Genomic DNA, 12440 nt, shown 5'->3' on the forward strand with positions numbered 1-12440 from the left:
TCGTCCATCTCGGGACCGGCTTGGCTCCTCCACGGCCCGATCAGCAAACACACCGAGCTCGAGGATTGAGAGCTATTTAACTCATTGGCAACTAAGACTGTCCCGCTACCCCTTTTTCCTCAACCAGAGATCAGAACCGAGGGGACCCCTGAGTCCAGACCTCCTTGTATCATATCAACGTAACCTAAGAATTGCCTATAAAGTCTCGTTAACCTTCAATCTTGTGTGGTGTCCGTCTGTGGGGGGGGAAGTTACTTATCTGTACAGTCGTTGGAGACGGCTCTCCCTGGAGACCTCTCCCCGTAATCTCGGCCGACCCTCCCGGTCCGTCTAACATTGGTGGCCAGCGGCGCGATCCGAATCACCGCATAACGTACAGAGAGTAGCTCACCCCACAACGAACAACAATGTCAACTAAAGAGAGCGGATCAACTGAGAAGTTCCAAATGAAAAAACTCGAGGAATACAGCCATCGTGAACTAAAGCAGTTCTGCATCGAACTAGGTATCGCTACCACCGGACTAAGTACCAAGGACGATTTCAAGCATGCCCTAGAATCTTGGGCAGAGACCGGGGATGTCGAAGCCCCTGAGCAAAGCACCGCGAAAAATACCAGCACGGGCCCTGAGGGGCAAAGAACCAGTCTCTCGCAAGACGAGATCCAAGAAAGAGAAAAAGCCCGACTACACGAACTCGAAATGGCCCGACTCAAGATGGACATAGAACTCAAATTGGCCGAGCAAAAAATAAACTTAGAGCACCTTCGCCTCCGAGAAGAAAGAGAGGAGAAACAGAGGCAAAGGGAGCTCGAGGAAAAAAGACTAACGTACGAGCACGAGCGGAACCTAGCCGAGATCAACCTGCGCAAACAGAATAAAGAGTTAGGGGTGCCTGACCGACCGTCCACCCCAGGGACCACGGAGAAAAAAGTGCACATCCCCAAGGATGTGGTCCGAGAATATTTTCGAGAAGACGACATCCAGCAATGGTTTAAGGCCTATGAAATCGCGATGACTGCGCACCGGATCGATAGAGCCGACTGGGGAGCCGGCCTATGGGGCAAATTCCTTAATGAGGGCCGCGATACTCTGTTACAGCTCCCAGACCACCAGATGACCTCCTACGACCATATGAAAGCGGCCCTCCTCACCCGCTATGGCCTCACGCCCGAGATGTACCGTCAGCGGTTCCGAGACTGCACACGCATTCCAGGTACAACTTGGGTGGACTATGTAACGTACTTTAGCAGAGCCTTCGAAGGCTGGATCAGAGGGAACAACGTCACGACCTACGAGCAGCTGTTCAATCTGATGGTATGGGAGCATCTGTCCAACAATTGCTTCATTGAACTACGCCAACACCTCCTCGACAGCAAGTTAACCGATCCCCGGCAGCTCGCAGCCGAAGCTGACCGGTGGGAGATCACCAGAGTGGGCCGGAATGGGTCCTACGAGCAGAACAGGAACAACAATGGTCACCCCCGACCCAGAGGAGGAGGAGGGGGCCAAGGACGAGGAAGAGACAACACTCCGGCCGCCCCCACTACCAGCACCACCCCCCCGGCCAACCGGGGCAGCACCCCGGCGCGACCGGGATACAGAGCCAATGTTACATGTCACCGATGCCAACGAGTCGGCCACTATGCAAACGACCCAAGCTGCCCGCAGTATCAGAGTCCAAGACCCCGCCAGGTGGCCGCCGCGGCACTAGGGGAAGAACAGATCTCCGAGGAACAAGAAACAGACGAGCAAGAGTATCAAGAGTGGGAGCCAGCAGCCATGACTCTCGCGTGCTTAGGGGGAAGAGACATGGTCCCGCGGGTCCCCCTACCCGCTAACACCCAGAAGTACAGCCAATGGGTGAGCATCAATGGACAACGGGCCGAAGCCCTTCGAGACACCGGGGCCAGTGTGACAGCCGTCCGCTGTCATCTGGTGACCCCAGAACAATATCTACCGAACATTCTCTGCCCTGTACGATCCGCCGACAACTCAGAGAGTCTGTGTCGGATGGCCTGCGTCCCCTTTGAGTGGGGAGGGGTCTCCGGCATGCTGAAGGTAACGGTCCGAGACGACGCCCCCGTGGACTGCCTCCTCGGAAATGACCTGGAAAGCTCCCCGTGGGCAGCCGTGGAGCGAAAAGAACACTTGGGGATGTTGGGCGTCCCAGACTGGGCGTGCGTCACCACCCGGTCCATGGCCGCCCGTGCCAACCCTCACCCCGAAGAACCAGAATGGCCGGCGCCACCGCCCCCGGTCGCCCCCGCCGAGACCCCCGACCATGGTATCCCCCTCGAACTTGCCCAACCTTCCGACCTTGCTAATCTTGACCAGTGGGCTCAAGAAGGGGGACCCACACAAGAACAATTTCGTCAGGAGCAGGAGACTTGTCCCTCCCTTGAGGGACTCCGACAACAAGCGCTCGCCCAAAGCGCAGGGGATACCTCCGGAACTCATTGGGTCTACTGGGACAATGACCTATTGTACAGCGAGCAACGAATCGCCGAGCTAGGGGCCAACCGAGTACTAGTGGTGCCCCTCCGCTTTAGAGACTTCCTGCTAAATCTGGCCCACGATGTCCCCCTGGCAGGGCACCTGGGACAAGATAAAACCTACAGCCGCCTAGTGACCCACTTCTTCTGGCCAAAAATGAGAAACGATGTGCACCAGCATTGCCGATCTTGCCCCACGTGCCAAGCCAGTGGGAAGAGCGGCCGCAAATTAAAGGCCCCCCTGCAACCCTTTCCAGTAGTCACGACCCCATTTGAGAGGGTCGGAATAGACATTGTGGGACCCCTAGACCCGCGTACAAGACAAGGCCATCGCTTCATCCTGGTACTAGTGGACCACGCCACCCGCTACCCTGAGGCTATTCCTCTCCGGACCGTGACAGCCCCAGTGGTCGGCCGGGCCCTGATGGGGATCTTCTCCCGTGTGGGGTTCCCCCGAGAAGTCGTCAGTGACAGAGGCACAAACTTTATTTCCAAATATATGAAGTCCCTCTGGCAACAGTGTGGGGTCACCTACCGCTTCACGACCCCCTATCACCCCCAAGGAAACGGACTTGTTGAGCGGTTCAATCACACGCTAAAAGGGATGATCGGGGGATTGGAAGAGCCCCTCCGTCGCCAGTGGGATGTGCTGCTGCCGTGCCTCCTCTTCGCCTACCGGGAGGTCCCACAGAAGTCCCTAGGCTTCAGCCCATTCGAGCTGCTCTATGGGCACCCAGTACGGGGGCCACTCAGCCTGATCAAAGAAGGCTGGGAGATGCCTCCGGCCAAGAGTCCGCCCGATGTCTTCCGGTACCTCCTCACCCTCCGCAACCAGTCCCGAAGGTTCAGAGACCTAGCAAAAGCCAACCTAGAGACAAGTCAAGAGGACATGAAGAAATGGTATGACCAGAACGCCTCATCTATTGAATTCGAGCCGGGGCAACAGGTCTGGGTAATGTCCCCCACAGAACCGTGCGCTCTCCAAGACAAATGGACGGGACCCTTCAAGGTAATCGAGCGCAAGGGTCCTGCCACCTATCTGATCGATATGGAGTCCGCCCGGAATCCGCTCCGAGTCCTCCACACCAACAGACTGAAACCCCACTTTGCGCGAACAGAACTCAGTCTCTTGATGGCCACAGACAATGGGGTTGAAGACGACTCCGAACCTCTCCCTGACCTCTTGCGGACCCAGGAGCAAGACGGCTCCGTGGATGGGGTCCGACTCTCGGAGTCCCTCACCAGAGAACAACGCCACGAGTGCCAAGCCCTCCTATCACGATTTGCCAGTCTGTTCTCCCTCACCCCAGGTGTCACTTCCTGGTGTGTGCACGATGTGGACACCGGAGACAACCCTCCTATCCGCCACCGGGCCTACCGCGTACCTGATCGGGTACGGGCCTGCATCCAGGCGGAAGTAGCTAAGATGCTCACGCTCGGGGTCATCGAGCCCTCAGACAGTCCATGGGCCAGCCCGGTCGTACTGGTCCCCAAAGCGGCCGCCCCCGGAACCACACCAGAACTCCGGTTCTGTGTCGACTACCGGGGCCTGAATGACGTCACCAGAACGGACGCACACCCCATCCCCCGGGCAGATGAACTGGTCGACCGAATGGGCGCTGCCCGCTACCTCAGCATCTTCGACCTGACGGCAGGTTATTGGCAGATCGGCCTCACATCCCGAGCACAAGAACGTTCTGCCTTCTCCACCCCCGATGGCCACTATCATTTTAAGGTCATGCCCTTCGGCATGAAAAATGCCCCAGCGACTTTCCAACGGCTCGTCAACCAGGTCCTGGCGGGGCTCGAAGAGTTCAGCGCCGCCTACCTGGACGACATCGCTGTGTACAGCCACCATTGGACCGAGCACCTCCACCACCTCCAAGCAGTACTACAAGCCCTTCAGCGAGCTGGCCTCACGATCAAGGCCAGCAAATGTCAAATTGGACAAGGGTCGGTGACCTACCTCGGACACCAGGTGGGAAGCGGCCTAGTGGCCCCTCTACAGCTGAAGATTGCCGCCATCCAGAACTGGCAACCCCCTATCACTCAAACTGAGGTGCGAGCCTTCCTGGGCCTCACGGGCTACTACCGAAGGTTCGTGAAAGACTATGGTACCATCGTGGGGCCTCTCACCGAACTCACATCAAAAAATCAGCCCAAGAAAGTGAACTGGACCCCAGAGTGTCAAGCGGCATTCGAACAGTTAAAGGCCGCCATGTGTTCCGCTCCTGTGCTCCAGGCCCCAGACTACAGCCGGGAGTTCATCGTCCAGACGGACGCCTCCGACCAGGGCATTGGGGCAGTCCTGTCCCAAGTGAACACCGAAGGCCTTGATCAACCGGTGGCCTTCATCAGCCGGAGACTCCTACCCCGGGAACAACGCTGGAGCACCATAGAAAGGGAAGCCTTCGCTGTGGTATGGGCCCTCAAGAAGCTCCGGCCCTACCTTTTTGGCACCCACTTTCGGGTACAGACTGACCACCGACCCCTGCAGTGGTTGATGCATATGCGGGGGGAAAACCCAAAACTGCTACGCTGGTCCATCTCCTTGCAAGGTATGGACTTCACGGTTGAACACCGGCCTGGGTCCGACCACGCCAACGCGGATGGCCTGTCCCGGTTTTTCCGCCTCGACGAAGAGAGTCCCCAAGAGGATGGGTAACTCTCCCCGCCTTCAGCTGGGGGGGACGCATGTTGGACAGGCCACATGACGGGCCGCTCTCCCCCGGCTCGACCAGGCCCGAGCCCAGTCATACAAGCACCACACACCACCATTGTACGTCCTACGTCCCCTCAGGGACACCTGCCCTCGAACATGATCACCTCATGGGCCCGATCCACTGCCGACCCATGCGCTCAGCCTGGGCCGCCATCTTGGACACTTCATCACGAGGCCGCCTGGCCCCCGATCGACCTCAACCCTGGGCCTAGCCCGGCCTCAGACATTCCGGCACCACCCTCCACCCAGGAGGTGAGCGAGCTACTTGGCAGGTCAATGGGAGAAAGAGGTGTCGATGGCTCTCCCCCGGCCAGTGCCGCTCGCCCATCGCCTCCCCGGGCGCTGGCTCCACCCCCCCGCTGGGTGTCTGGACTCCCTCATCCCGGACCTCCCGACCTCCAAGTGCGAGGGTCCGGACATCAAAGCCCGCCAGCCCTATAACTGGGGCAGCTCCAGAGCAGGAAGGCAGTTGTATCTTGGAGTCGAGAGACGTAAAGAGGAACTCACCCTGGACGGACTACTGGCGCTGCCGTAGCTCTGTCCTGTGCACCATCGTCCTGCCTGTTGGCGCTGCCACAGCCGTCGTAACCTTCATCCTTCATCGTCGTCCGGATCTGCTGGCGAGGCCGCGGACCGTTGTAACCGTCATCTGCATCGGGACCTGCTTGGCTTCTCCACGGCCCGTCGACCATCCGTCATCCATCCCGGGACCTGCTTGGCTTCTCCACGGCCCGTCGACCATCCGTCATCCATCCCGGGACCTGCTTGGCTTCTCCACGGCCCGTCGATCATCCTTCGTCCATCTCGGGACCGGCTTGGCTCCTCCACGGCCCGATCAGCAAACACACCGAGCTCGAGGATTGAGAGCTATTTAACTCATTGGCAACTAAGACTGTCCCGCTACCCCTTTTTCCTCAACCAGAGATCAGAACCGAGGGGACCCCTGAGTCCAGACCTCCTTGTATCATATCAACGTAACCTAAGAATTGCCTATAAAGTCTCGTTAACCTTCAATCTTGTGTGGTGTCCGTCTGTGGGGGGGGAAGTTACTTATCTGTACAGTCGTTGGAGACGGCTCTCCCTGGAGACCTCTCCCCGTAATCTCGGCCGACCCTCCCGGTCCGTCTAACAGTTAGGATTGGAGCTGTGCTTCCATAGAGCTGCAGGCACTTCAAACGTGCCTATTTCAAAGTGGAATACTCTGCTAAAACAGTTTATCAATTTAAAGCTGAAAATAAATGATTAGGAAGAAAATAAAGTGCCACAAAAAAGCTGCTAAATTTCCATATTTGTGCCGCTAAATTTCTATTTGTGTGCCGCTAAACACATGTACCTATTGTTTTCTTTGAGAAAGGTAGGAACCCGGCTGTGCGTGCAGATGTTATTGCCAATTTGTCAGAGGTAAAAATATTTTCCTGGAATAAATGTAAAAACATACCTACTCTATATCTCCTTTCATTTTAAAGATGTAGGGCCTTATTTATCGTCACTTTTTCCCATGTCAAAAGTGTCGCACCGGCGGCGCAAGTCCTTCATAAATAAGTCCCATATTGTATACGTAAATAAGGACATATTTCTAAAAAAGATAAAGCTAATGACCCCGACGTGATTCGAACACGCAGCCTTCTGATCTGGAGTCAGACGCGCTACCGTTGCGCCACGAGGTCTTCGAACTATTTCATGGACCAGTATGTGATTTAAAGTGATTTCATGGAGCATGTTTTCCAGTGTTGGATATTGAATGCTTTCATAATTGTATAAAAAGAAAATAGGAAACATCTAGGTACAAATTAAATGTACTGAATGTTCTACATAGAAGATAATAAGGGTATATATTTCTCTCTGGAATGTGCGTTAAAACAATGCACAATGTAATCACATTTGAAATATTCTATCGTTTGAATGGCATTGGTGGCTTCTACACACCGAAGCTTCTCTTTGTCAATTAGACCCGGGCTGCGCTCCAGATCAAACATTATTTGGCACAGGCTGTACTATTGAAGGTGATACAAAATGGATGCCGACCGAAAAACCACAACTCCCACATCGCCCCTGCACATCCAGATTTCGGAAGTGATGTAGGAACCTCCCTCACTATATATAGGGCAGTCCGGCGCTGTGACGTTCTCTTGTCATTGGCGCCATCTTGGAAGGTAGGTGTTGAGCTCCATTGACGGCCGAGCGGCCCTTGCCGTATCCGTTCTTAATCCGCAGCATCCCGGTGCCATCCACCCCGAAAGCTAACGATTTGTTCTTGCCTCTTCACAGGCTGATCCTCCGGAGATGAGAGCCAAGGTAAGCGGTGCTTTTTCGGTGAATGCTCGTATGTGGACGGATTGTTACCGGAGGGGGAGGGCTTGGGCTGGCGCGCAGGGCGGCATTGTACTACTGATTGCGGTTAATGTGCGCTGTTTGGGAGGGAGTAGGTAGTACTATAATTAACGGGCTACTGGGGCCTGTGCTCACATTATGTGGTTCTGTAATCCAGTTGCAACGATTGATCGTACAGTCTAATCGTACACGTTTTTACTATCTTAAGAAATGGCGGGCTGATAACTAGCAGTTGGATCTCGAGTAACAAACTGATCTGTTTTGGTTCGATGTATGAAGTTTTGTGTAGAAACTCTCCGCTGGCAGCCTTTGTAAGTGAATGATGTTGAATTGCCAGTGAGACTACGCACTATTTACTTGTTTGGGGTGGGGTCCTTTATTTTTCGAATGCAATGGGGTGACATTTTCAATCTGAGCGCACACGCCGCCTTGGTGCAGCAGACCCATGTGCGGTAAGGAGAAATGTAAGTTAGTCTGGGAGACCCACCTCTTGTGCGCGTTATCTATTGCTGCACATTTTCAACGTGAGTGTTGTATTTGTATTGTCAATTTTTTAAAGCGTCTTGTTTGTTTTTTTTTTCAGTGGAGGAAGAAGCGTATGCGCAGGTAAACTCGCTTAAATTTTTTAGACTTGATTTTACCATGTAATGACTGTATTGAAGTCGGCACGCGCGTTACTGGAAGTCGTTTTCTATTCATGTTAAACAGCGTCCCATGGTATGTGCTCATCCGATGCATAGACCAGATACCAGCTGTCATGCCTTTACATCGCTCTTTATGACTTATCTATCTACTCACTCTAATTCTACAGGAAGCTGTAGTCCAGGTTTTGTGTGGTTCCACCAGGCCTTAGGTGTTCCTAGACTAGCTCCTTGGAGCCAGGTTAGCCTATGGGTGATGCTGCACTCTGTATGACTTAATTAACACATGGATGTTTCATATGCCGTAAATGTTCTGTGACGCCTGCCGATTAACTTGCAGCAGCTGACCAATGTGTGTTGCCGATGCTCTTAAACTCTGCGACCCCAAGGCAATGTAAGGTCACCCCACGTGCTGCGCTGCATTAATATCCTCCCAAGCTTTTAGTTGTGCTGTAGTTGCCGGTGCCAGTCATTGTAGTTGTGTTTCAGCTACATATTGGCATTGCATGGGGAGGTCCTTCTACATTTGATCTAGTATTGCAGTCTGGCTAGTTCTATTCAGTAGTACGTAATATCGAGATTTCTGTATAAATCTGCAGGCACAGAGGCTATATGTAGATTTCCAAAATAGAATGCTCAGTGGTACCACTGTTGAGTGTTTGGCAATCCAGCTGGCTATATGTCCTGTGCATTATGTCCAGTCTGTTGGCCGGTACCACCCAGGCACAATTTGATCAGTGCCTCACCGTTTGACAGACTACCACACATGCTCTTACTGCTACCATCCCGCTGGCCCAAACGAAATGCGGCATTATGGTGCTGTCTTTGCCTGTTTTTTGTTGCAAAAGTGCTTCTGTTTAGGGCAGGCGTTTTTTGAGCTTTCTGGGTGGTTTTGGTGATGCTGTATTGCACTTAAATGTTTGTTGCGTCATACCAGGACCGTTGGAGTTATGCGGCAAGAAAAGGCATTGTGCATTGAAAATAAGCACTAAAACACCAGGCATATTCGTCACCTCATTAGTACCGTTTTAATATCTCATTATAACCGATGAATCATTTAAAGGTCCTTCCAACTGCAAAAATACAGGTGTGGGTAGGGTTGTTTGGGGCTCCATGGCAGTGGTTCTGCAAATCCCATCACACAAATTAAAGCCAGATTCCCCATTCCTTAACTTTTAAACCAGTACAATGGTAGCCACTATTGGCTCCGTGAATCTACTTATCTTTGCACATTTAAATGAGCAAATAAGCACTGCTATAAGTTCTTTTTTGCAAATTGAGTTATGTGCAGTCTGCGCAGCATAAAGTGATTAGTGTTCGCTTCAAAGTGACTTCGCTTATAAGCCATCTGCATGGTGGGAAGGCTCGAAGCAAATAACCTCCACTCTTCTGCTATTCATTGTCTGCAGAGCTAAACGTTTGAGGCATATTTACAAGCCCCTATCGCTACAGGAACGTCACTTTTTTTGAAGTTCCTGTGGAGGTATGGTCTTCACCTTATTTACAAGGTTGCACTAAGCAACTTAACATGGCTTAAGGCCACCTTGTAAAGGCACGCTATACTTAGCGTGAAAGGGGTGGGCATTGAGTGTTGTGATGGGCGTTCCACCGCGACCCCACAGCTCTATGACGCTGCCTTGTATTTACACGGTATGGGTCAGCGCCAAAAGTAAGACCAGTCAATACCAAGTGATACGAGGAATTTTGCTCAAACAAATCACCTGTAAAGATTGTTCATATGCTCTATCCCTTCCTGCTCGTGAACAATCCCATTTGCAGCGCAGGCACCCTTGCTACATGGCGTGAGGGCGCCTGCGCTGGTGCTAGACTGCTTTAGCCCCAGCTCCAAAAGGAAACTCAGGAGTGCACTGGACTTTTGTAAGTAAGATGCATTCCTGGGTTTTAAAAGGGTGGGAGCGCTTAAAGCTGTGCTCTACCACTTTGCTAGTAAATATGTCTCTTGGGTTGTATCATCCACCGCTAGTCGGACTGCAAACCATCTGTGCAGTACACTACTGCAGATTCTTCTTCAAGTTTTGTATTAGTTGCTTTTTATTCTGTGGTTGGTGGTAATAGCCGTTTCTGGAGAGTTAATCTTTTTACAATGGCATTAATGTATTGTCTTTCCTTTTAGGCTGAAGCGTAAAAGGCGAAAGATGAGGCAGAGGTCCAAGTAAGCTTCTTCGGCTACGGGGGTGCAAACCTGAGCATAGAGCTTCTGAATGGAACTATGAAGCGTTTGCCGGATATCACCTGCCACACTCCTGGCCCAGAACAGCTGAAACAACCTATAGCTGGACTGATGAATATGGCTTACTGCAGAGGAACCCGAACATCGTGTCAACCTTTGCTCTGGCGTTCGCCCGTGTCCTGGAAAGACTTTCAGTTCAAGCTGCGGTTACCTTGACAGGATACTATGATTGTTTGAGATTCGGAAGTTCTGGACTTGTTCAGTTTTGCTTCCTTGTGTAGCAATTATAATAAAGATGTTCTTCATCAACCATCGTTCTTGATACACTTTACTGTCAACAAACATTTTTGCTGCTTTTGGTTTGGCACCCCGTGTTTCGGTGAGTTTCTCCTAAACGGAGCTTCACACTGACTACTGTTACTACTAACGTTTTTCAGATTCACTGATGTCTAAAGCTTACGAATGCTTCTGAGCCGGTTCATGTTACATAGTGGGCGTTTCTTCGTGTGCTTGGCACCAACTGCTGACCTCGACAGTTGGTAAACTCAGTGGTGTATTTTTGGCAAGTGCGACGGTTGTATCAAATCTGTAGGGGCGTATTTGGGTCTGCTGTAGTTTGGAACACTGCTAGGTGCGGTGGTCCAGTCAAGTGTTCTGTATTTAAATAGGTTTATCTTTGCGATCTCTAGTGCGTTCTTTAATCATTGATATGGAGTGTTGTGTTTTTGTCAACTTTGCCTGAAAGCAGAGAGTACCTGGTGAGGCTGGTATGGTAGCTCTTGATGAATCGGCATGGGTAACTAGAGTTTACTAGACTTTTCATCCTTTAAGATGGCACTAATAAATGCCTGTGTAGCATGACATAACATAATATAAGCATTTAAAGTTGTTTCCAATAAGCATTTAAAGTTCCCATCGCTTTTGGCATTTCCGCTTCCACTGCTTTGGGTTTCAAGCACATACTCGCATTTATTTCCCATGGACTGTCCTTGCTAAATGTTGCTTTCGTGTTCATATTTTGGGTGTCCTCTGACACTTGTTCACGCCCACCATAGCGTCTGTACCCACCCGCTCTTTTAATAAATCGCTTGCGGGGCTGCAGTTGCTCGTTCTCCGTGTTTTTTGGACCGATGTACTCCGGAATAGTGGACCGACCAGTAAGTGACACTATTTCAGGAACGGCCCATTGACTGAGCATTCCAATTCTTCCAGCCTATTCTTCGGTAAGAAGGTACCCCATGTCCCTACTGATTCCTACAATGATTGCAGAGAATTTCGAAGCAGTTTAACGAGATCTCCACTGTAGTGGAAATTATGGTTCACAAAGCTGCATTTTTCGGTCTCGCTTGGCTGTGTAATTCTTGGTGTGACCTTGCAGCGGGCCTAGCGCCTGCCCATCGCACATAATCTGTCTTTTGTTAACTGTTAGCTTGCTTTTTATTCGTTGCCTGGTGTGGCTTTGACTTCACCTTCTGCCCTTTCTCCCTGGGTGGCACGGCATAATTACTTGTACCTTTCCACTGTTTACATGAATGGCTTTCTTTTGGTTGAGCAGCACACGAGTGTTGCAGCAGTCTAGCAGGTCTCTCCTAGCTATACTCTTGTTCTCACCTTTGCTTGTCACTGCTTCCTGTTGTATGCTTGCTTCCTCTACCCTGCATTGCTTTCTCGCACACGTGCTTTTTCCTAGTTATTTCCTTTCGTTGCGATCTTATACTAATCAATGTTAAATAAGTGGGTCTCAACTGTGCCATTGCAGACTTCCATGCTTCATAGCTAACGATTTGAGTGGTGGTCATAAATGTGCACAACTTGCCCCAGCAATTTAGAACAGAATAGCTAAAATTGTCAAATAAGGCCTTCAGGTGGTTTCCTGACAAATATGCTTAGTGAGAATATCCGTTTAATGTTGCTTGCTAGCGGAGGCAATGCCCGGGTGCATGCTTGATGGGGTTATTGCTTGTAGGCTGTTACTTGGGCACTTCGGAAATGGTGCGACTGGTTTTGTGAATACCTACCACTTTTCCTTTCCACAGTCAAATGTACTCGTGTACACATGCACAC

General features: G+C 51.5%; 1 long non-coding RNA gene and 1 other non-coding gene across 2 annotated transcripts; one reads left to right on the forward strand and one right to left on the reverse strand.

Moving 5' to 3' along the window:
- Positions 1-6808: 6808 nt before the first annotated feature.
- TRNAW-CCA (transfer RNA tryptophan (anticodon CCA)) lies at positions 6809-6880 on the reverse strand. Its single transcript has one exon. It is a non-coding gene; the product is annotated as a tRNA-Trp (tRNA).
- A 459-nt stretch (positions 6881-7339) lies between these two features.
- Positions 7340-10690, forward strand: LOC147664972 (uncharacterized). The gene is made up of 3 exons (XR_015305074.1): positions 7340-7508; positions 8128-8150; positions 10320-10690. It is a non-coding gene; the product is annotated as an uncharacterized LOC147664972 (long non-coding RNA).
- The last annotated feature ends 1750 nt before the right edge of the window (positions 10691-12440 follow it).

The sequence above is a fragment of the Lissotriton vulgaris genome, unplaced genomic scaffold (genome assembly GCF_964263255.1).
Source record: "Lissotriton vulgaris unplaced genomic scaffold, aLisVul1.2 SCAFFOLD_6993, whole genome shotgun sequence".
Lineage (NCBI taxonomy): Eukaryota > Metazoa > Chordata > Amphibia > Caudata > Salamandridae > Lissotriton > Lissotriton vulgaris.